This window comes from Canis lupus, chromosome 32 (genome assembly GCF_011100685.1).
Source record: "Canis lupus familiaris isolate Mischka breed German Shepherd chromosome 32, alternate assembly UU_Cfam_GSD_1.0, whole genome shotgun sequence".
In the NCBI taxonomy this organism is placed as follows: Eukaryota; Metazoa; Chordata; class Mammalia; order Carnivora; family Canidae; genus Canis; species Canis lupus.
The window spans coordinates 16,810,344-16,833,537 of record NC_049253.1 but is presented as its reverse complement, the minus strand read 5'-3'; the positions used below and the strand labels follow the sequence as shown (position 1 = coordinate 16,833,537).

At 35.8% G+C, this 23,194-nt stretch overlaps 1 long non-coding RNA gene across 1 annotated transcript in view; it reads left to right on the top strand.

Annotated features, from left to right (window-relative positions):
* Nucleotides 1-14,177, top strand: part of LOC102153933 — a 55,926-nt gene extending 41,749 nt beyond the window's left edge. The window contains exon 3 of the long non-coding RNA XR_005382527.1: nt 14,103-14,177. This is a non-coding gene — a long non-coding RNA (uncharacterized LOC102153933). The remainder of the gene's footprint in view (nt 1-14,102) is intronic.
* The last annotated feature ends 9,017 nt before the right edge of the window (nt 14,178-23,194 follow it).

Here is a 23,194-nt window from a genome sequence, read left to right as displayed (position 1 = left end):
TGTATTATGTGAAACATGATCTTAGAAGTAACGTGGAAAGTCATTTAATGCATCTGACCTTTCATATAATGAAAAATGATAATTTATCCTCTCCTTTTGCATATCTAGTAGTAGACTACTACCTACTGAATTAACCTTTGTTATTACTGGACTATTTTAATTTATAAAGCACTTTGTATCAGGTGGAAAGGGAACTTGACTCATTCTAGAACAAATTTCAAATGAATAAAACAGTAGGATGTAAATCCTAATTTAAAAATGAAAAAATGAATCAAAAAGCATGAAAAGCAAAAACTTTCTAATACTGAGCTGTTCAAGATTATAGATTTCCTGATATCAAGAGGTGTCTAAGCAATGATTATACAAATAACTGGTGAGCTTATTGTAGTATATACATTATATGACTGGATAATTTTTCTGCCCTAAGATTTGTGATAGGTATATAATAATAATATAATACACACATATGTATATATATTTTAAAATTCAGATATTCACATTGTGTTACTTTGAAGTTTGAAATGTCATGTTATTTTATCTGCACTTTCTATTGCCAGTGAAATTGAGCATATTTACGTATTTCTAGAAATTTAAAATTTTCCCTTTTGTAAATAGCTGGGTCATGTCATAGCCTTTTCCCATTTTCCTATTAGATGTCTGTCTTTTCCTTATTTAGTTTTATGTATTTCTGTTTCAAGCAAAAGTTGAGTTGTATGTGCAGTCTGTATGTTCTCCCACTTGCAGTCTTAGTTTAACTCTTTTTCATTGTCTTTTAAGGAGTGAAGTTCTTAATTATAATTTAGTCTAAATTATCAACTTTTTTCTTTTACGATTATTACTTTTTGTACTTGTTTAAAAAAATCCTTCCCTATTCTGATGTCATGAAGATATATCCAAATTAATATTTATCTGATTCTTAATCTCAAAGAGAAAGCTTCTTATTTATTTATTTATTTATTTATTTATTTATTTATTTTTATTTATTTTATTGAAGTTCAATTTGCCAACATATAGCATAACACCCAGTGCTCATCCCGCCAAGTGCCCCCCTCAGTGCCCGTCACTCAGTCACCCCAACCTCTCGCCCACCTCCCCTTCCACTACCCTTTGTTTGTTTCCTAGAGTTAGGTGTCTCTCATGTTCTGTCAACATCTCTGATTTTTCCCACTCACTTCCCCTCCTTTCCCCTATAATCCCTTTCACTATTTCTTATATTCCTCGTATGAGTGAAACCATGCAAGATTTGTCCTTCTCCGATTGACTTACTTCACGCAGCATATTACCCTCCAGTTCCATCCACATCGAAGCAAATGGTGGGTATTTGTCGTTTCTAATGGCTTAGTGATATTCCATGAATACATAGATTACATCTTCTTTATCCATTCATGTTTTGATGGACACCGAGGCTCCTTCCACAGTTTGGCTATTGTGGATATTGCTGCTATAAATATTGGGGTGCAGGTGTCTCAGCGTTTCACTGCATCTGTATTTTTGGGGTAAATCCCCAACAGTGCAATTACTGGATTGTAGGACAGTTCTATTTCTAACTCTTTGAGGAACCTCCACACAGTTTTCCAGAGTGGCTGCACCAGTTCACATTCCCATCAACAATGCAAGAGGGTTCCCCCTTCCCCACATCCTCTCCAAAATTTGTTTCCTGTCTTGCTAATTTTCCCCATTCTCACTGGTGTGAGGTGATAACTCATTGTGGTTTTGATTTGTATTTCTCAAAGGGAAAGCTTCTAACGTTTTACCATTAATTATGTTGATTACTGTAGATTTCTATAAATACCCTTTATCAACTTAAGAAAATCCTCTTTTAGGGGACATCTGGGTGGCTCAGTGGTTAAGCATCTGCCTTCATCTCAGGGTGTGATCCTGGGGTCCTCGGATCGAGTCCCACATCAGGCTCCTCACAGGGAGTCTGCTTCTCCTTCTGCCTGTGTCTCTGCCTCTCTCTCTGTCTCTCATGAATAAATAATAAAATCCTTTAAAAAAAAAAAAAGAAAATCAACCTTTATTAGCTTGCTAGAATTTATATCATGAAACAATGTTAAATTTTATCGTTCTTGTCATTTAATGATAATATCATTTGATTTCTGTTTCCTGTCTGTATAGTGGTTTACATTAGTTGGTTTTTATGGAATACATGAAATTTGATCATGATATATTATCCTTTTCTCTGTTTCTGTGTTCAGTTTGCTAATATTTTGCTTAGAAAGTTTGTCATTCTCATTCATGTGTTTACTGTCATTTTCCTTTTTTTCTCCTGCCATTTCTGAAGTTTGAGATTGAAGTTATGTATATCAAGATATGAAGTGATGCTAACATTGGGAGAGTGTTAACTCTTTTTTCTGTCTTTCATATTCATTTATGTAAAATTGGAATTTTTTTATGTTTTTAGTTTTTTTATGTTTTAGTTTTTTTTTTTTTTTTTTTTTTTTTTTTTTTTTTTTTATGTAAGGCTTCCAGTCAGTTAAGTTTTTGGAGAATTAAAAGTTGTATGCAGATTTTTGATTGGGTGGAGGTTCAGCATCCCTAACCCCATGTTGTTCAAGGGTCAACTACATTATTGTATAACTTTATCATTCTCTCCCTATTTTTTCCTGAACTATTTGATAGGTTGCAGACATCATATATTTTATTCATAAAAATTCTATCACATATTTCATAAGAAGAGCAGTTTGTTATGTTGCTAAAGTACAATTAGCAAAATTAGGAAAATTAACATTAATAAAATACTGTTGAGCTGCTGGTATTAATATTAATAAAATACTCTTGAACAATAAAATATGGTGGCTGTGCGATGGCTATAACGGATTTTGTAATGATGGAAGCAACTTTGGAGGTGGTGGAAGCTATAATGATTATGGCAATTACAACAATCAATCCTCAAATTTTGGACCCATGAAAGGAGGAAATTTTGGAGGCAGACGCTCTGGCCCCTATGGTGGTGGAGGCCAATATTTTGCCAAACCACAGAACCAAGGTGGCTATGGTGGTTCCAGGAGCAGCAGCAGCTATGGCAGTGGCAGAAGGTTTTAATTGTTGCCGGGAAACAAAGCTTAGCAGGAAAGGAGAGGCAGAGAAGTGACAGGGAAGCTACAGGTTACAACAGATTTGTGAACTCAGCCAAGCACAGTGATGGCAGGGCCTAGCTGCTACAAAGAAGATATGGTTCAGACAATACTCATGTGTATGGGCAAAAAAACTTGACTGTATTTGTGACTAATTATATAACAGGTTATTTTAGCTTCTGTTCTGTGGAAAGTGTAAAGCACTTTGTAAAACAAAGGGTTTTAATGTAGATTTTTTTTTTTTTTTGCACTCATGCTGGTGATTGCTAAATGTAATAGTCTGATCATGACGCTGAATAAATGTATCTTTAAAAAAATAAATAAAATATATAGTCCATAATCAATTTTAGCCAATTATCTCAATAATATATTTTATAATATATTTTATCTCTCTCATTCTGGATCCAATCCAGCATCAGGAATTGTATTTAGTTATTATGTCCCTTTAGTCTTAATCGAGAACAGCTTCTCAATTTTTTTTTATTTTTGTATTTTGTGACTTGGATAGTTTTGTAGGGTAGTGGTTAAGTATTTTGTAGGATCCCCTATAATTAAAACAAATTATTTCTCCCTTGAATGTCCATACAATTCACTTATGAAGACCCACATCTGGGGTTGGAGGTTTCTTTCAAGGAAGATTATCAATAACTGGCTCATTTTCTTTCTTTCTTTCTTTCTTTCTTTCTTTCTTTCTTTCTTTCTTTCTTTCTTTCCTTCTTTTTTCTTTCTTTCTTTCTTTTCTTCTTTCTTCTTTCTCCTTTCTTTCTTTTTTAGATTTATTTATTTTAGCGAGAGAAAGAGAGAGATGAGGGGGATGGTTGAGGTCAGAGGGAGACAGAGGCAGAATCTCAAGTGGAGTCTGCACTGAACATGGAGCCTGAAAGGGGCCAATCCCGGTGCCCTGAAATCATGACTTGAGCCAAAACCAAGATTTGGATGCTTAACCAAATGTGCCATTGAGGTACCCTTCAATTATTAAAAATATCACAAGACTCTGAAAGATATTTCTCCCTGCTTTGGTCATTTTGTTTAAATTTTCGAGGAATTCATCCACTTTAATTATATTTAGTACTATAAAGTTGTTTATAATATTATTTTATTTTGGGATCCCTGGGTGACGCAGCGGTTTAGCGCCTGCCTTTGGCCCAGGGCGCGATCCTGGAGACCCGGGATCCAGTCCCATGTCGGGCTCCCCGTGCATGGAGCCTGCTTCTCCCTCTGCCTATGTCTGTGCCTCTCTCTCTCTCTCTCTCTCTCTCTGTGTGACTATCATAAATAAATAAAAATTTAAAAAAATATTATTTTATTTTTAATATCTATAGAATATGTAGTTGTACCTTTTATATTTGCAATAATTATTACTGTACCTCTCTTCCTGTTTTTTCTTAATCAACGTTGCCAGTGTTTTTCTATAATTTTTAGTTTTTTGAAAAGCTCAACTTTAAAATTTACCAATTCTCTCTATTTTTCATTTGTTTTTTTATTTAATCAGTTTTTCATGTTTATATTTTCCCTCTTCCCTTGCTTGGATTTCTTTAAATGTTCTTATTAAAAATGTCTCTACCTCATTAATTTTTTGCTTTTCTCCTTTTTAATATATGTAATTAAAAGATAACATTTCCTTAAACCATTATTTATTTGCAACTGACAGGTCTTGATATATGGTATGTTTATTAGCATTCTGTTTGAAAAGTTTTCTGATTTATATTATGATTTCTTCTTTTGTCCATGGTTTACTAGCAAATGTTAATTTTCTGGTTATGTTTATGTTATTGATTTCTACTTCATTTACATTATGGTTAAAGAAAAATAATTTATGTTTTCAATGATTTGAAACTTAATGAGACTTTTCTTTTGGCTCTCAACTTAATGTTTGAGAAGTTTCTCCATGTGCTAGAAATAAATGCGCATTTAGCAAGCATGCAAAAAAATGTTTTACTTGTAACTCTCAAATTAGGTTTATTATATATATGGATAGATATTTTATAATCCTATAATATTAGACAAATATTTAAAATTATGTTGTCAAATTATTTAGATTTCCACAGACATTTTGTCTGCTTGTTTTATCAATTACAAAAGTATTTTATTTTTTTTTATTTTTTTTTTTAAATTTTTATTTATTTATGATAGTCACACAGAGAGAGAGAGAGAGAGAGAGGCAGAGACACAGGCAGAGGGAGAAGCAGGCTCCATGCACTGGGAGCCTGACGTGGGATTCGATCCTGGGTCTCCAGGATCGCGCCCTGGGCCAAAGGCAGGCGCTAAACCGCTGCGCCACCCAGGGATCCCTACAAAAGTATTTTAAAATGTCTATTTCTCTCCCAATTTTCTCAAAATTTGCTTTGTGTATTTCAAAGCTATGTTATTAAGTGGATTCAATAGAAAGTTAATATATTTCTAGTGAATTAAATTTTTTATCATTATAAAGTGACTTTCTTTATACATACTAATGCTTTATGCCTTCAATTCCATTTTATCTGTATTGCCATCTTCCTTTCTCAATAGTATTGCACACCATATATATTCTAATGTTTTTACTTAATTTTTCTTAATCCTAAGATTTTACCTGAAAGACTTTAAATTAGCAGAATTGGGTTTTAAAAAATCTAGCCTGGCAACACTTGTCTTTTACTACAAGGAAGAGGCTTATTTATATTTAATATAATTACTAATGAGTTGGCATTCTAATCTATTATTTGGTAGTATGATTTCAATTTTTTCTACTTGTTTTTGTTTTCTTTTTCTTTCCTTCGTACCATCCTTGGATTGATTAGAAATTATCAACCCATCATTTTTTTCTCCCTTGACCACTTTGCGAATTATACACACTTTGCTATATCTTTAGAAGATATTCTAGAAATTACAACATACATACCTAACTTATCATAATCTAAAATTAATCAGTCTTCATTTTTTCATTTTATAAAACCATATATATTATCATTATTTTATATAAATAAATTATATTTATATTTACATTCATATTCAATAATTTATTTATTCTTTATTTTTGAATTCCAGACTTTTCATATAGGGGTACTTTACTTTTGCTTGAAGTACATCCTTAAGAATTTCCTTCAGGGAGAATTCTTATTTCATCATCAGTAGCCTTTTAATCTTTGCTGGATATAGAAATCTAGATTGACAATTATTTTATCCCTTGAAGGAATCTGCCCAGGGATGACCCACTTGTTTTGTAAGGAATCTAGGTCACATTGCACAGAGTATTGTTCATATGTGCACCTGAAAGATTGGCTGTATCAGATGTTCGACCATTTTTGGGCTACTGGTGATGTTTTGCCACTGTTAACACTTTTCCAGATTGACATCCAAACCGTTGTGGCTTGTTAAACAAATCTATGCCATTTATATCCTGACAGTGGTGTGCTTATTGCAAAAGCTATTGAACAACAGGCTAACAGTCAAGATCTCTGATTAGATCTTCCTTCCTTTCTACCATCCACAGCACCTTGTATTGTCTTAGAAATATCTACTGAAAACTTGACTCAAAAAGTTTTCTGACTCTATTCTCCTTATTTTTTGTCTGATCTGCACTTCCTAGGCACTCATTGAGGAAATTTCCTTTTGTGGGAATAGCCTCATTTCCTCTGTTTTGCATCCTGGTTGACGATCAGGATAACAATTTGGGATTCTGTCTTGAACATTCCTGAGAGTAACACTTCTTTATTTTCCTGAATGGTAACCCCAAGGTCATGATATAATTGTGTACGTAACATGCAAAATAATGCAGATAAATTATTAGAATTAATAAGGGAATTTTGCAAAGTTCCTTGATATAAGGTGATATAGAAAATAAACTCCATTTCCATAGTTTTACTAAGTAATAAAATAAAATTTATAAATCAAATAATACCCTGTATTGGTAGTACTACTGGTATATGCATAAATTGAATTTTCCTCTTTGGAAAACATTTGGCATTATCCACCAAAGCTGAAATTATGCATCCTGTTCAAACTGGCAATGGGACTCATATATACCCAAGGGAAATGCATACACTTGTATAGAAGGAGACATATGCAGTAATGTCCATGGTAGCACTGTTTAGAAGAGCCTCAAACTGATAACAAATCCAATTTCCATCAATAGTAAAATGAATTATGGTATATTTCTGCCATGGAATAATAGCAATAAAAGTGAATGAAATTGCAGATACATAGAACATAGATGAATCTCTCAAAAGTAACCATACACAAAGTAAGATATGGTGAGTGATTCCATTTATGGTTAGTTCAAAAAGTAGGAAAAATGATAATGTTAAGTGCTACAAGCTTAGCTGGAAAAATTACAAAGAAAAACATGGAAGTGATAATCATAAAAATCTTTGAAGCAGAGCAAAAGGATAGAGATTAGGAGAAAGCATAGTAACAGTTTCTGGAATGTTGAAAAAGTTCTATTTTTCACTTGAATAATAGATATTTTACTTATAATAAATCATTGAGCTGTGCATTTTTTGTTTGGTATACTTTTCTTCATGTATTTCGAATTTTATATAACACGTTATGGAAAATAAATTATTGGCTAGGATTCCTGAATCAGAATTATGAATACTTAAAATTTTTTAGATACCTCCATATCATTCAATTGAAAGATTGTGATAATTTACTCCTAGCAGCAATGATTTTGGATTTTGCACTGATAAGTATTACTGTGTGAAATTCCTTGGACTTTCGTTGTTTTTTTTTTTTTTTTTTTTTAAGATTTTATTTATTTACTTATGAGAGACACACAGAGAGAGGCAGAGACAATAGGTAGAGGAAGAAGCTGGCTCCCCCAGGGAGGAGTCAATCCCAGGCCTCTGGGATCATGCCCTGAGCCAAAGCAGATTGTCAACCGCTGAGCCACCCAGATGTCCCACTCCTTTGACTTTCTATATCATCTTGAATTAGGATATATCACCTGAGGAGAGTTTATCTGTTGATTTATTGTAAGACTATCTTATTTCCACCATGTAAGAATGTTGTTTATTAGAAATATTTCAAACATCGGCAATTATTTTTTATACTGTTGCCTGCAAATAATATATTAGCAAATATTATCTACTTTGATGAGTAGAATAGAGTGATATAAAGCCACAGTCCCTTAATTATAATTCTAAAATCCAGGGCACCTGGGTGGCTCAGTCAGTTAAGTGTCTGCCTTTGTCTCAGGTCATGATCCTGGACTCCCAGAATTGAGTCTCATGCCTGGCTTCTGACTTTGCAGGGAGTCTGCTTCTTCCTCTGCCCTCCCCTAGTCATTGTCTCATTTTCTCTCTCTCTCTCTCTCTCAAGTAAATAAAATATATAAATGAAGATAATTCTAAAATCCAAAATTTCAAGAACAGAACAAAACCCTAAGTTCTTTGATTTAGTATTAAAATTTACCTTGGACTGAAATGAGGGTATTCATAGTCCTTTTTTTTTATCACAATATATGTGAAGATTTGTGTATTTCGTATTAATGTGTTGACTATAGGCTGCTATAGTCAGATCCCTACTGGGAATGTCGTATGTCTTCTAATATATATGCGATGCGCCCTGTATAAGGTTTCTAAAATGAGAAAACTTCTTTTTTTTTAAAGATTTTATTTATTTATTTATTTATTTATTTAGGACACAGAGAGAGGCAGAGACACAGGCAGAGTGAGCAGCAGGCTCCCTGTGGGGAGCTTGATGTGGGACTCTATCCCATGACCCTGGGATCACACCCTGAGCCAAAGAGGCTCAACCACTGAGCCACTCAGGTGCTCCTAAAATTATAAAGCTTTTAAAATATAAGTTGCCTAAGAATTTAAGATAAGGAGTTATGGATCTGTATTTACTTTTTTTTTGTTTGTTTGTTTAGTTGTTTTTTGTTTTTACTTGCTAAGTATTTGACATTAGAAAAAAAGTATTTAAATGCTGAACAGTACCTTTAAAGTTTCAATATTGATTTAATCTTTCAATCCAACAGCTTTAGATACTGCATATTTTTATAAAGAAAAGCCATTATTAACAACCATGGCTACTGTGTTACATAGTGTACTCTCTCTGAACAAGAGATATTTATTTCTGGTGTTTAAATAGGAAAAGCTGGTATTTCTGAAGACCTAGATTTTTGCAAATTTCCTTGTTTATTGCTAGAAGTTTATGGCCATATTTGATCCCAACTATATGGCATGCAATTTTTTCTAATGGTCTCATTTTCTCATTTCTGACTTCATGTTACAGTTCTTTGCTTTTCCATTCTAGTTTCTTTTTTGGATTTAATTTCTCTTGATTTTGTGCATTTTTCTGTTTCCTTATGTTTTTTTTTTTTAAGATTTTATTTATTTATTCATAGAGACAGAGGGAGAGAAAGAGGCAGAGACACAGGCAGAGGGAGAAGCAGGCATCATACAAAAAGCCTGCATGGGACTCGATCCAGGGTCTCCAGGATCACGCCCTGGGCTGCAGGCGGCGCCAAAATGCTGCGCCACCACGGCTGCCCTCCTTATGTTAATTATAGAAGCAAAGTAGGAGAACAGATAAATAAAATAAATGGATATATAAAATTTACATGAAAAGTGAAGAGTAATTTAAACAGAGCTAAATTCCAATCAAAGAGTTCTCTGGGGGCAGCCTGGGTGGCTCAGTGGTTTAGCGCCGCCTTCAGCCCCAGGGCGTAATCCTGGAGTCCTGGGATGTAGTCCCACGTGGGGCTTCTCCCTCTGCCTGTCTCTGCCTCTCTGTCTTTCTCTGTCTCTCATGAATAAACAAATAAAATCTTAAAAAAAAAAAAAAAAAGAGTTCTCTGGTATTTGGATGTATGTGCTTTCACAACTCCATTATATATTATTCTGTCTTTACTCACATTTTGTGAATAGTTCTTTTATTGCCATCCTTAAGTTATAATATTTGGTGTCATCTATTTTCTGCCAGGAACCTGATTGATAAAGTAATTGGTACCAAAAGTAGTCCCAGAAAACAGATTGTTAAAATATTATCTGAGATTGAATTGCCCATAAAATCAAGAAATGAAGAGATAATTTCATTGCAAAGAGAAAATGAGTCACAGATAAATCTGCGACATGCCATGGTGTCACAATTACTCAACCTATCACCATGGGTAGTGCCCGAGGAAAGCAAGGAATTGGGATGGTGCTTTTGAAATTTTAATGTACATAAAAACCACTGCAGTTATTTGTTGTTGTTAAAATGCTGTTACTGATAAAATAGGTTGTTGTGATGGTGTTTAAGACGCTGCATTTCTAACAAGCTCCCATATGATGTTCATGCAATGGATATGATACCGCATATTAAGCAGAAGGAACTGGAAATCAAGTGGCTGTTACATTCAACTTCTGTAATAGTCATAGTAATGATAAAGATTGAGGAGTCAACTAGATCCTTCTTATGTCCCTTTAGAGAAGTAGGGTAAATAGAAATATTGAAAACTATGAATATGTATTTAAAAGAAATAGGGAGACTCTCAGGACTCCTTGCAGCTATAAAATAATCTGGCATCTGCTGTAGATGCAGGGCAGATATGGCTCAGGACCACACCTAAGTTCTTTTTTTTTTTCCACACCCAAGTTCTATCTGACAAAAAGGATTATGAAATTGTAGCAGCAATTAAACACTGAGGTTTAAATTAAACTAAAAATGTTGGGATCCCTGGGTGGCGCAGCGGTTTGGCGCCTGCCTTTGGCCCAAGGCGCGATCCTGGAGACCCGGGATCGAATCCCACGTCGGGCTCCCGGTGCATGGAGCCTGCTTCTCCCTCTGCCTGTGTCTCTGCCTCTCTCTCTCTCTCTCTCTCTGTGACTATCATAAATAAAAATAAATAAATAAAAAAAAATAAACTAAAAATGTTGAAGGAGAAGGAAGAGGCCCCAGAGACAGGGACATTTCAGCAGACATTGATAAGGCTGAGAACTTTGAAAATTCAAAGTCCTCTGGTATATCCCGTTGGCAGAGGCCACGTCTGCAATCTGAGGGAACCAGTCCTCCTCACCACAGAAATCTTTTCAATCACTCCCTTTGGGACAGTTTTCTAGCAAGGTGATGTTAATTCTCTTTCTGGCTTACCTTCACCTACTCTTGGCTTCCAAGACAAGTGTAAGAGTTAGATTCCAAGATAGTCTTGGCTAGGAAGTATAAGATCTTTAGGAAGAGATAAAGTATATACCAAAAATTAAAAGATATCATTGATTTTTCATCAGAAAGACAATAGGTATATGTAAAGGTAAATGTATAAGTTATAATAAGGGTAATATGTTTAGGAGTATTAAGCCAAAGGGGGTAGAAATATGAGGTTTGATCAGGCCAAATTCACTGGCAGGGGTTCCCTTACCCTGGATTTGGCATTTATTGCATTTTTAAAATCACCTGTGAGTGGCAATAAGGTTACATTATCAAAAATTAACTTTCTTTCTTCTTCTGGTAAAAAAAAAACACATAATATAAAATTTACCATCTTAACAATTTTTAAGTGTACACTTCAGTAGTGTTAGGTATATACACATTGTTGTAAAACAGATCTCCAGAACTTTCTCATGAAAAATTCAAACTACATATCCATTAAACATATCCTCATTTCCTCCCCTTCCCAGTCCCTGTAAATACTACTCTATTTTTTATTTCAATGAATTTAACTACTTTATATGATACTTAATGTAAGGTGAATCGTACAGGTCAAGAACGTTCTTGGCATGGCATCTGTAAAGAAACAGTTCAAGCCTCAGAAACATATAAATGTTGTAGTGAATCTATATGTGCAGCACCTACCTCTCTCAACTGTAACCTTGTGAGGGCATGGTGGACTCGACTTTTATTAAGGTACTAAAAAATGTGTTAGTTAGGAGAACTCTGGCAACCCTGAAGAACTTTATGATGACTAGGTTCTGTAGGCCAAGGATAAAGTGGTACTTGCCCCGTTGGACTTAAGTTTCTTGATATCAGTGGGAGTAAATGATGCAAAGTGTTAGATGTTATATGGCAAAGCTTAATCATCATATGCTATGAAGTCCTCATTACCACAATACACCACAGAGATGGAATTTAATCAGTTTTGACTCACAAAAATCTGTGACCTAGGCTAACTGATCATGGTGTACATGAAAGAATATATGCAATCTGTCAAGTATTGGTAACTGATACAAAAGAACTTCTATGGCTGCTTCTAGAAACCTAACTTGCTGTAGGAGTAGGAGAATTATATTCTGCAGTTTCATATCCTAATTTCAGAATTATACGATTTCACAAATCCATACAGCCTCGACTGAGAAGGAGGCCAAGTATTCTGAAGAAAAGATTACAATGCATAGCGTGATTCTTTCTCCAAGTTTTCCCCAGAGGGACCCCAACCATGAACTTAAGTGACTGAATACTAGGTAAAAGAAAAAACCTTGAATCTCTAGGACTAATTAGATATTGACTTTAAATTTTTGTTGATCCTCAAAGACCCCAAATGTATCTATAAATAACTGGCCATAGTAGGTGCTATGCAGGTCAAGTAATGAATGGAATTTTGGGTCTATTCCATCTCACATGTCTAGACAGACTACAAACCTGTCCTATTAGACCTATTATTATTTTCCCAGCCCCAGACCTTATATGTGTATTAAATATCTGTCAGAATCACAATAGTGGTTCCCTGACTCATGGGGTAAAGGATATTAGAGCAGGAAGGGCCAAATGCAAGCCTCTGCAGCTGTCTCCAACAAGCCCCACCAAAACTGTATATCAAGAGCAATAATGCATCCCTGTAGAAATAACAGAGATTAGTCCCATCATCAAAGACTAAGAGAGATGCATATATCCGATCTATTTGATCTTTAACTGAAAATTCAACTTAAAATCCAGACAGTGCATGGAAAAGCAGACTAGATACACAAATGAGCAGATAACCATGAGAGCTGGAGCTGAAATTCCAAATGTGATGCCTTTACGGGAGTAAATTAACAGTTTGTGGAAATCAATATGCAGTTTATTGATCTGGCAAATGTTCTCATGTCAGTTCCCATCAATAAATAAAAGCAGAAGCATTTTATATTTACGTGGCAGACACAACAATATAATTTTACTGACTTGCCCCAAGACGTTGTCACACTTTTTATGTTCTCTCATGATCTTGTAACATAGTTTAGAATTTCCTTCATCATCTTGGCAACAAACAGAATATTGCACAGGTTTATTGTGCTCACAGACAGAATGACAACTTGATTCAGCAAGAATAAAAAAGCAAACAACTAAGACACCTTAATAAAATTAATTTATGCCAGAGGGTGGGCAATAATCCTTGCAAAATATTGGAGGTCTGCCACAATGATGAGGTTTCTGGGATACAGTGTTCTGGGCCACATTGAGGTATTCTTTCTAAGGACAGTGTCTAAATTGTTCTATCCCCTGTAGCACCGAGTATGAATAATAGTGAACATACCACTTCATGGATTGTTTTGCATTTTGGAGGTAACATATAGAATATTTGGACATTTTAATTTAGTTATTAACTTATTTACTATATATCTAGTAGTGCTGCTAGTTTTGAGTGCAACCTGGACATATAAGTACGGCTCTGCAGTAGTTCTAGTCTGTGGTACATGTTGCCCCACAACTCAATCCTTACAACCTAACAGATGCAATTTTATTGAAATACCCAAGGCAAAAAAAAGACACTGTATAAAGCCATTGGAAAGCTCTGGAAGAGAATAACACTGTGTACCCTTTGAGTTTTGTAGTAGAGCTGTGCTTTCTTTGGCTAACAACCCTTCTCCATTTGAAAAGTGGCTCTTGGGTTGCTGCTGGGTTGGGGTAGATACCTGACTCTGACGCCAAGGAACTATGTGGACTTGCCATCATGAACCGGTTATTATCTGCTCTATTGAAACATACAACTGCATCTGCAGCAGCATTTCATTATAAAATAGAAGTAGTTTATAGAAGACTTGGCTTACGTAGATCTGGACAGTAGCAGTAAAACTGCATGAACATCAATTCAGACTCCTGCTATGTCTTGTTCCTTCACTGTCTCCTACTTAACTCATGCCTATCACTTCACAGGAAGTTTCCTGTAACCAGTTAATGGAGAAGAGAGCATAATGGGCATGATGGACGCGCATGATGATCATTATCAGGTAGAAGTCAATTGCTTCTGCATTATAACTCCTTTGAGGAGTGACCCTGAAAGAGTGTAGTGAAGTAAAATTCAAGAATATAGTCTTTGGAGATACATCTGGATGTCCATTTTTTAAAAAATTTATTTATTCATGAGAGAGAGAGAGGCAGAGACACAGGCAGAGGGAGAAGCAGGCTCCATGCAGGGAGCCTGATGTGAGACTCGATCCCCGGACTCTAGGATCACGCCCTCTGCTGAAGGTGGCGCTAAACCACTGAGCCTCCTGGGCTGCCCTGGGTGTCCATTTTTTATGGGAAAAAAAGATGAACTGAGATTTGTATCTATGTTGATTTATGGACATTGGCTAATTGACTAAATGTTTAGTGACCTGGAATAAAGAACACTGGAAAATAGGTGACCAGGAAATGTGGGGGAAATATATATGGTTATGCTTCTTATAATAGGAAAAATAAGCAAATACCTCTGTACCCTATGTAGATACTCACCAGAGTATCTACATTATCCATTATCTAGAATTATCCAAAGTGGAGGATATTCTTCATAATTAGCATTACAGAATGATTTGGACTCTAGTTGTTGGTCCCTTCCCCCCCCCCCCCCCACCCCTGATTACCTCAGTACTCGCACAATGGGCCCATGAATGAGATGACCATGATAGCAGGGAGGGAGGCTATGTATGGGCTCAACAGAGTCCTTTACTCAGGAAATCTGATCTTACTACTGCCATTGTTGAGCACCCAACTGACAGCAACAAAGGCTAATGCTGCACCCCCAACATGGACCATTTCTGGGATATGACAGCCAGTTGGTGGCCATTGGTTTTATGAGACTCTTCCCATTAGAGGGACAAGCACTTTTCCTCATGGAATTAGACATTTTTTCAGGTTTACATTGGGCTTCTCAGTCATTATTTTATCATATAATTTTTCTATTTATTTCTCTCTTTCTTCTCCTTTGTGGTATGCCTAAAGGAATAACATGTTGTACCTTTCATGGTTTTCCCACCCACAATCTTTAGATATTCTGTTGTTGTTATGTTGACTGAAAAAATCTTTGTTCTTTTTGTTTTTCAGTTTTTGAGGATTCTATTGGTATATCCTCTAGATCAAAGGCTCTTTCCTCCTCTATATCCAGTCTCCCAGGGAACCTGCCAAAGGCATTCTTCATTATTGTTATAGTGTTTTTATCTCTAGTATTTCTTTGTGATCCTTTTTTTTTTTTTGGATTTCTATTTCTCTGCTGACATTCCCCATCTGTTTTTGCATAATGTATACTTTATCCATTAGAGCCCTTAGCATATTAATATAGTAGTTTTAAATTCCTGGTCTGTTATCCCAACATCCCTGCTATGTCAAATTCTTCTGATTGCTGTATCTCTTCAAATAGTGGGGGGTTTGTTTGTTTGTTTGTTTTTTACCTTTTGTTATGACTCACGATGTTTTTTTTTTGATAGAGGGAAATGATGTACCAGGTAAAAGAACTGACTGTAAATAGGCTTTTAGAAATATGGAGGGGAAGCATTCTATAGTCTCATGTTTAGATCTCATTCTTTGATTGAGCCTATGCCTCTGGATTGTGAACTTCACAAGTGTTTCTCAGTTCTTTTGTTTGTTTTCTGTTCCCAGAGAGGAGATAGGATGGCTAGAGTGGGCTGCAGTTTGGTATTTCCTTTCCCTAGGTCAGTTAGACTCTGAATAATACCCCAGCAGGCTAGGTTCTGGTTAATTAGTTTTTCTTGAGGGCAGTCCTCCTTAAGAAAATGAGTGCTCTGGAGTATTTCAGAGTGGTTTCTTTCCCCTACTCCTCCTAGAAACCTGAGGGACTATTTCTCTAATATTTACTGTGAGAGTCAAGTCTCACGATACTTTGAGGGCCCCTATGATTGGGTCCCCTGGAGTTTTTAACTTTCAAGAGTTGTCCCCACCAAGCCACTAGCAATGTGTTAATTATAGTTCAGGTTTCCTGCTACTGATTCCTGAGGCAGTTTCTGCTTGTGAGTCTCTGCTTCTCTGTAAGTTATGATTACCTCAATTCACCTGTCTGTCTCTCCAGTCCTGGTGGCAGCAGTTTGGCTTGTGTTCTCTCTCTCATGCATCAAAAAGGAATTGCTTATTTTTCAGTCTGCTCAGCTTTTCACTTGTTAGAAGAGTGGTGTTTTTGTTTTTTTTTGTTTTGTTTTTTTTTTTATTTATGATAGGCACGCAGTGAGAGAGAGAGGCAGAGACACAGGCAGAGGGAGAAGCAGGCTCCATGCAGGGAGCCCGACGTGGGATTCGATCCTGGGTCTCCAGGATCGCGCCCTGGGCCAAAGGCAGGCGCCAAACCGCTGCGCCACCCAGGGATCCCCAGAAGAGTGGTGTTCTTATATGAGGAGCTGGGAACTGGAATTCCTCTCTAATCTACTTCTGGAATATGACAGAATTTTAAACTTCAAAATTTTTTTCATTTTATTTTACTTATTTATTTTTTAAAAGATTTTATTTATTTATTCATGAGAGACACACACAGAGAGAGAGAGAGAGAGAGAGAAAGGCAGAGACACAGGCAGAGGGAAAAGCAGGCTTCATGCAGGAAGCTGGATGTAGGATTCGATCCCAGGACTCCAGGGCCGAAGGCAGCGCCAAACCGCTGAGCCACCGGGCTGCCCTTTTTTCATTTTATTGATATGTATGTTCATCATTGAAAATTATACAATATTAGCTGTTATATTAATTCTGATTTTATCTTCCTTTCTGTTGGTTTTGTATTCTGTGCTTTGACTGACTTTACAAGCTCATATTCTAGGGACATATATAGAGAGTTTATAAAATATACTAGTTTAAGCTCAGTTATTGTATATTTGAATTTTACATGTTATAGCTTATAATGTTTCTTAGGATGTTTCTTAATTCTGAAAGAGGTACGCTTGATAAATACATTTGCTAATCATTTTGTCAGTTTCTCTTTATAATTCTAGAAGCATTCCTTATTCCCTTCCTTGAGGCACAAAGGCTTATGGTTGTATGCCTTATTGATTATATATCATTTATCATGAAAATTTCTCTCATTTTTCCAATTAATTTTTGTTGTTGTTGTTGTAAACCCTGCTTAATTAAATAGTATTTAAAATAGTAAGCTATTTTTCAAGAAATATTTGAAATATTCTGACCATTTCTAGATTTTTAATCTTTCTTGATACTCTACTTTATGAATACTTCTTATTAGTAGTAAATAACTGGATCTTCTTCATTTGAAGCAAACTGAATGCACCTGTATTTTGAAAGGAAAAGCCAAACTACTCAATTATGTTAACTGATTCAAATGGTTTTGTTTTTTCCACCTTATTTTATAGAAGCAATTTGGCAGTTTAGTGTTTGCATTTCCCCTACTTTCCTTATTTGTATTTTAAAAAATATTTTTAATTTTTAAATTAAATTTATGGCATTTTTAGAAAGAGATAAGAATACACATTTTTTTTTTGGTAAAGATTTAATTAATTAATTTATTTTTGAGAGGGGGAGAGAGAGAGAGAGAGAGAGAACAGGGGAAGGGCAGAGGAAGATGGAGAGAGAGAATCTCAAGCAGACTCCATGCTGCATGTAGAACCTAACATGGGGCTTGATCTTATGCTCCTGAGATCATGACCTGAGCTAAAACCAAGAGTTGAGGCTAAGTCTACTGAACCACCCAGGCACCTCAGAATATACATGCCTTTGTTCACCATCAATAATTGGAAATATTTAATAATACTAAAAGTGGCATGAAAATGTGATCTAATTCCTTAGCATATTTTTTTTGAGATTTTATTTATATATTTGAGAGAGAGACAGAAAGAGCATGAGCAGGGGAGGACCAGAGGGAGAGGGAGAGGGACAAATAGACTTCCTGCTGAGTGTGGAGCCCCATGTGTGGCTCCACGTGGGGCTCAAACCCAGGACCCTGAGATCGTGACCTGAGCCGAAGTCCGATGCTTCTCCAAGTGAGCTGCCCAGGCACCCCTAACATATATCTTTATTTAAAAACAGAAAAATTATTGACATTTATAAATCAGAGGCCATTTTTGTTAATGGGGGCTATTTCTATGTATTGGAATTTAGGGTGATTTTTTACTTTTTAAAAACATATTTTTCCATCAACTATTTAAGATTTATAATGATGTTTTATAATCACAGAAAAGAAAAAAATGTTTTCTCTTTTAAAAAGTCTGGAGTATTCTTATTTAAGAGATATGTTTTGCTCAGTCCAATTATTTAGACCATCTTTTTAATATATTTCTTAGTCACACATTTTCTGAGCTCTTTCTCAACTAGCTTCTTTCTTCTACACTTGGTGGTATTATTGCTCAAGTATATGCTATATTTCACATCTGTGGGTTAAAATAGGAAATAATTGCTATATTAAAATGGTTTTGAGGATATATATATATATATCCTATATATCTATATCTATTTTATATATTTGACTTAAAATGTTTTTTAAGATATAGTTTGTTCCAAAGTGAGAGACTTTCTATAGAGAAAATTCACTGAAAAGTATATAAGGGCTTGTGTTCCAAGTTAAATATTGTTGGTTTGACGTTGAAACTCAAAGAGGACATAATGATGTTCTGCTAAGATAATTAAAAGTGTAATTTTCTAGGGTATTTAATCCTGTTTTAAACATAAAAAGTCATTATTATTATTTGCAGTCAATATTTATATATTAATGAAGTTTGCCAATATTTTAACTCACGATTTGTAATTATGATTCTCAGTCCAAGCAGAAAAATATTTTTTCCAAAACTACATCACAGAATTTTTCTGACAAGCAAGCTGCCATGTCTATTTCTTCAGTATATATGGAGGGGAGAACAACCCTTCCTAGAACTCTGAGGCCTCTTCTACAACAGGAAGACTGTCTTGCAACCACTCTGGCTTTGATTGCCACCACAAAATACCAATTGCTCTTTCACTACTTATGCCAAAAAAAGTGGAAGTTGCATAAACAGACTAATTCCTTTCTTGGCTCACTTTCAAATCAAAGTCTCAAATGTGAATGTCTGAATAGTGGAGTCAAATATACATAACTGAATCCAAGCTTCAAGGCAGTCTGGGAATTTGAGTTCTGACTCCATTTGGGAGGCGTTTTAACTTTTTATGTGTTTCTGCTCTGTTCTAGATGACTCCTTAAATTTTAGTTTAAATACACTTGTTCTGTATTTAATTTTGTGACCACGTTGTTTTCTTACCAAGGCTTCCAAAGGCTAGTTTTCACCTCTTCCATTCATTAAAGAAGATGATCTATTTTTATGTCAAGGATACAGCTTCCTCATTAGCTCTGAGTACTCTAAATCTATTTATTTTAAAAATCCTTTTCAGATTATTTCATTATTTTTTGTTGTTGTGAATTATTCTGTTTGAGGTATATTCTGAAAGCTGTTCTTTTGTGGACTTGCTACTGAGAACCACTGCCTCTCAGTCGTTGGAATAATATGGTGCTTTGGTTATCTGTGATCCTACAGGCCCATTATCTACTTCATTTACCAGAGAGATCATCTGAACATTCTAAGCTGACTGAAGCTGCTTTTCAGTGGCAGATACTTGCTTTTTTTTTTTTTTAAGATTTATTTATGTGAAAAAGAGAGAGAAAGAGAGTGAGTATGCAAGTGGGGGGAGGTGTAGAGGGAGAGAGAGAGAGAGAGAGAGAGAGAAAGAGAATCCTGATTCCTCGCTGAGCTCCTGGAGGCTGTTGCAGGGCTCAATCCTACAACTTGAGGTCACAACCTGAGCCCAAATGAAGAGTTGGCTGCTCAACCATTGGAGCCACCCAGATGCCCCAGACATTAGCTATTTTTAAAAAATGTTCTCTTTGTCTTGTAGAATGGAGCTCAAAGAGGTTCTGTAGGCCTCATTTCTTATTTATATTTATTTCTAATAATGTTATTAGAAGGTGATTTATTAATAACATTATTTATTTCCTGAATGTAATACTTTCCGTCGGTCCTATTTTTGCAGGCTCTGAATATCCACACTTAAATTCTCCTTGCAACGACTGGATATGTTTACAGCTTAGTAATTGTTTTTTCAAATATATTTTAGTAATTATTTATTTACTTGAGAGAGAGAGTGTGCAGGAGCAGGGGGAGAGACAGAGGGAGAGGGAGAAGTGGACTCCCCACTGAGCAGGGAGCCTGTCCCTCCAGACTGGATCCCAGGACACTGAGATCATGACCTGAGCTGAAGGCAGACTCTTAACTGATAGAAGCACCTACGTGCCCCTACAGCTTAGTTATTGTTAAATGATGGCCGGTTAAGTGCACACGTGTGATACCTACTCACTGTGTAGTAATTAGGAAGGATCATCAGTTTACCTGAAATCCAGATGATAAAGCTTAGTATTGTATGGGTTGAAAGCAATTTTTGCAACACCTCAGATAATTATGCTGAAGATTTAGGTTGATGTGGTTAGGGGTACATGAAACTCTGTTAAATCCCTCTTCTGGGCCTTTCTGCAGCCCGACAGTGGCAACTTCTGAATTGGTAGGACCCTAAGCCAAGCACACGTAACATCTCCTAGCCCGACACTGCTTACTATTCTTTACTTGAAAAAGGTCATCTTTCTTTTTGTCTTATAGTGGGAAATCTTTAACTTCTATAAGATTTATGGCTAGGGAAAACTTTTTCACAAAGGCCCAATCCAGGGCCTCTTCAGGACCACTGGAATCTCAAGAGTTTGTAGATAAAGGTAATACATAAATGTATCTATCACTCTTCTATTGCCTAGCAAAGGGTCTACTCATGGTGAATGATTAATTTTTGTGCGAAGAGTTTTCATTTAACACAAAATCTAGGAAGTGAGAATGGCAGAATGGATAAATTCTCCACGCATTTTGGCCAAGCTGAAATTTTAAAAATTTGTTTAGTGTCAGGTAGATGACCATCATCACAACACTATTATAAGAACAGAATATCCCTTTAAAGACTACTTAGATTTTTGTGATTGAATCCAGTGGCAGGGACACCTGGGTGGCTCAGCGGTTAAGCAACTGCCTTCGGCTCAGGTCATGATCCTGGGGTCCTGGGATCGAGTCCCGCATGGGCTCCCTGCATGGAGCCTGCTTCTCCCTCTGCCTGTGTCTCTGCCTTTCTCTCTCTCTCTGTCTCTCATGAATAAAGAAATAAAATCTTAAAAAAAAAAATGAATCCAGTGGCATTTGCAGAATACTAATAAAGAAGGATTTTACAAGTACTGCATATTGTGTTTAGAAATAATAATTTAAATTATGTTGGAAAATTAAATAGATCAAAATAAAATTAATCCAATAAATACATTTCCTCTAAAATTAGCATCCTTAAAAGTTAAATGCCAACTAATTTATACTAAATTTGAACAAACTATTCACCCCAAAAAGAACATTGCTAACATTACTATATTTTTAGGTAATTACTGTTGGTGACAACTCATTAATTTTATTTGTTAGACTGCTCTTCTGTACAGATTTCTCTTTTGAGTTGTCTGTGTTATGTGCAATAGGGTCTTTGGCTCCTTTGCTTTTTCCATATAATGAGTAATGAAGAAATTGAAATTTGGGGCTCACATTTATGCTCAACTACAAATGTGGAATCATTAGGCATGAAAATATGGGATGGTGTAAAAAGAATGTGGCAATATTCTGATTCTTCAAACTCCTACTCTTACCTCTAGCTCTAGTTCGTGGGAAAAAAACAAAAACAAAAATCTTGGGGCACCTGGGTGGGTCAGTTGGTTAAGTGTCTGCCTTTGGTTCAGGTAATGATTTTAGGATCCTGGGATGGAGCCCCGCATAGGGTCCCACATTGAGCTCCCTGCTTAGCAGAGAGCTTGCTTCTCTCTTTCCCTCTGCTGCTCCCCCTGCTTGTTCTCTCTCTCTCCTCTCTGTCAAATAAATAAATAAAATCTTAAAAAAAAAACAAAGATCTTTTTGATTCTCATTGTAGGACCATTACTGTTAGCACACAGTGAGTAACAGAAGAATTGTTTTCCTAGTAGAGCTGGTAACTGATACATAGCAATTCAGTAAAAATTACATAAAATAAACTTGTAAATGATTATTTGAAAAATGGAAAGCTCATTTGTAAATGAATAAAAACAGTAAAAATATATCTACTTATTTGGAGACTTGTAATGAAGTCCATTGTCTTTTTTTTTTTTTTTTTTAGGGGAAAGCAGAGGGTACTTAGCTTTGTTCACCTATAGTAGTTTCATGATCCTTCTTTATTCTTATTATATGTGTGGCAGGAAGGGAGAATGTCCAGTCACTTCTTTTAAAAATTTCCATCCCTAATTATTGGCTACTCTTTCTGTCTCAGCAGAGGTTCAGGGCAGGGTGGACATAAAGGAGAGGGAGTAATAGTTAAGGAGAGCAGAAATGTACTTATTTTGACTACGTTGACATCTGATGGCTCTGTGCTCTCTGATCGCAGCAGCTGTTTGAAGAGGATTCTTCTGTGGAGCATTTTTAATGGGTTATGTGAAAGTCCCCCTCCATCTCTAGGTATTTCTTACCTGAAATAGCCTCAAACTTCACTGTGTTATCTGGTTGCTTACTCCCTTTGTAGCTCCCGAGAGTTTTCTCCAAAAATCTTAACTCACTAATTCTTTACAACTTGCTCTTTCATCAACTCAGTGTGGCTGACAAGTCTAAGAATCATGTAACTTTTTTTATGTTTAACTGCTTTATAAATTTTGTCTGACACTTCCTTTGAAAAACAGCATTTATTCTACTTTGGTATCCCAGCTTAATCATGCTCCCCATCATGGAAGTATATTCAAAATGTGTATTGAGGAAAGACTTTTGGCAATTAGCATAGCTTTGAACCCATGAGGTGCCATAATTTCATTGAAGATCATAAGATTTCTTTTGTTTTACATTGGGGACTGCCAGAATCAGAAAGAGCTCTGCTTCCTGTTCCCTAGAAAGTGACTCAGGTGTCAATTATGTTTACTTAATTTATTGCTTCTTTCCTGAAGTAGGAGGTGGAGGGTACTCAGTGAAAAGGGATTTAAGAGTTGCCACTTA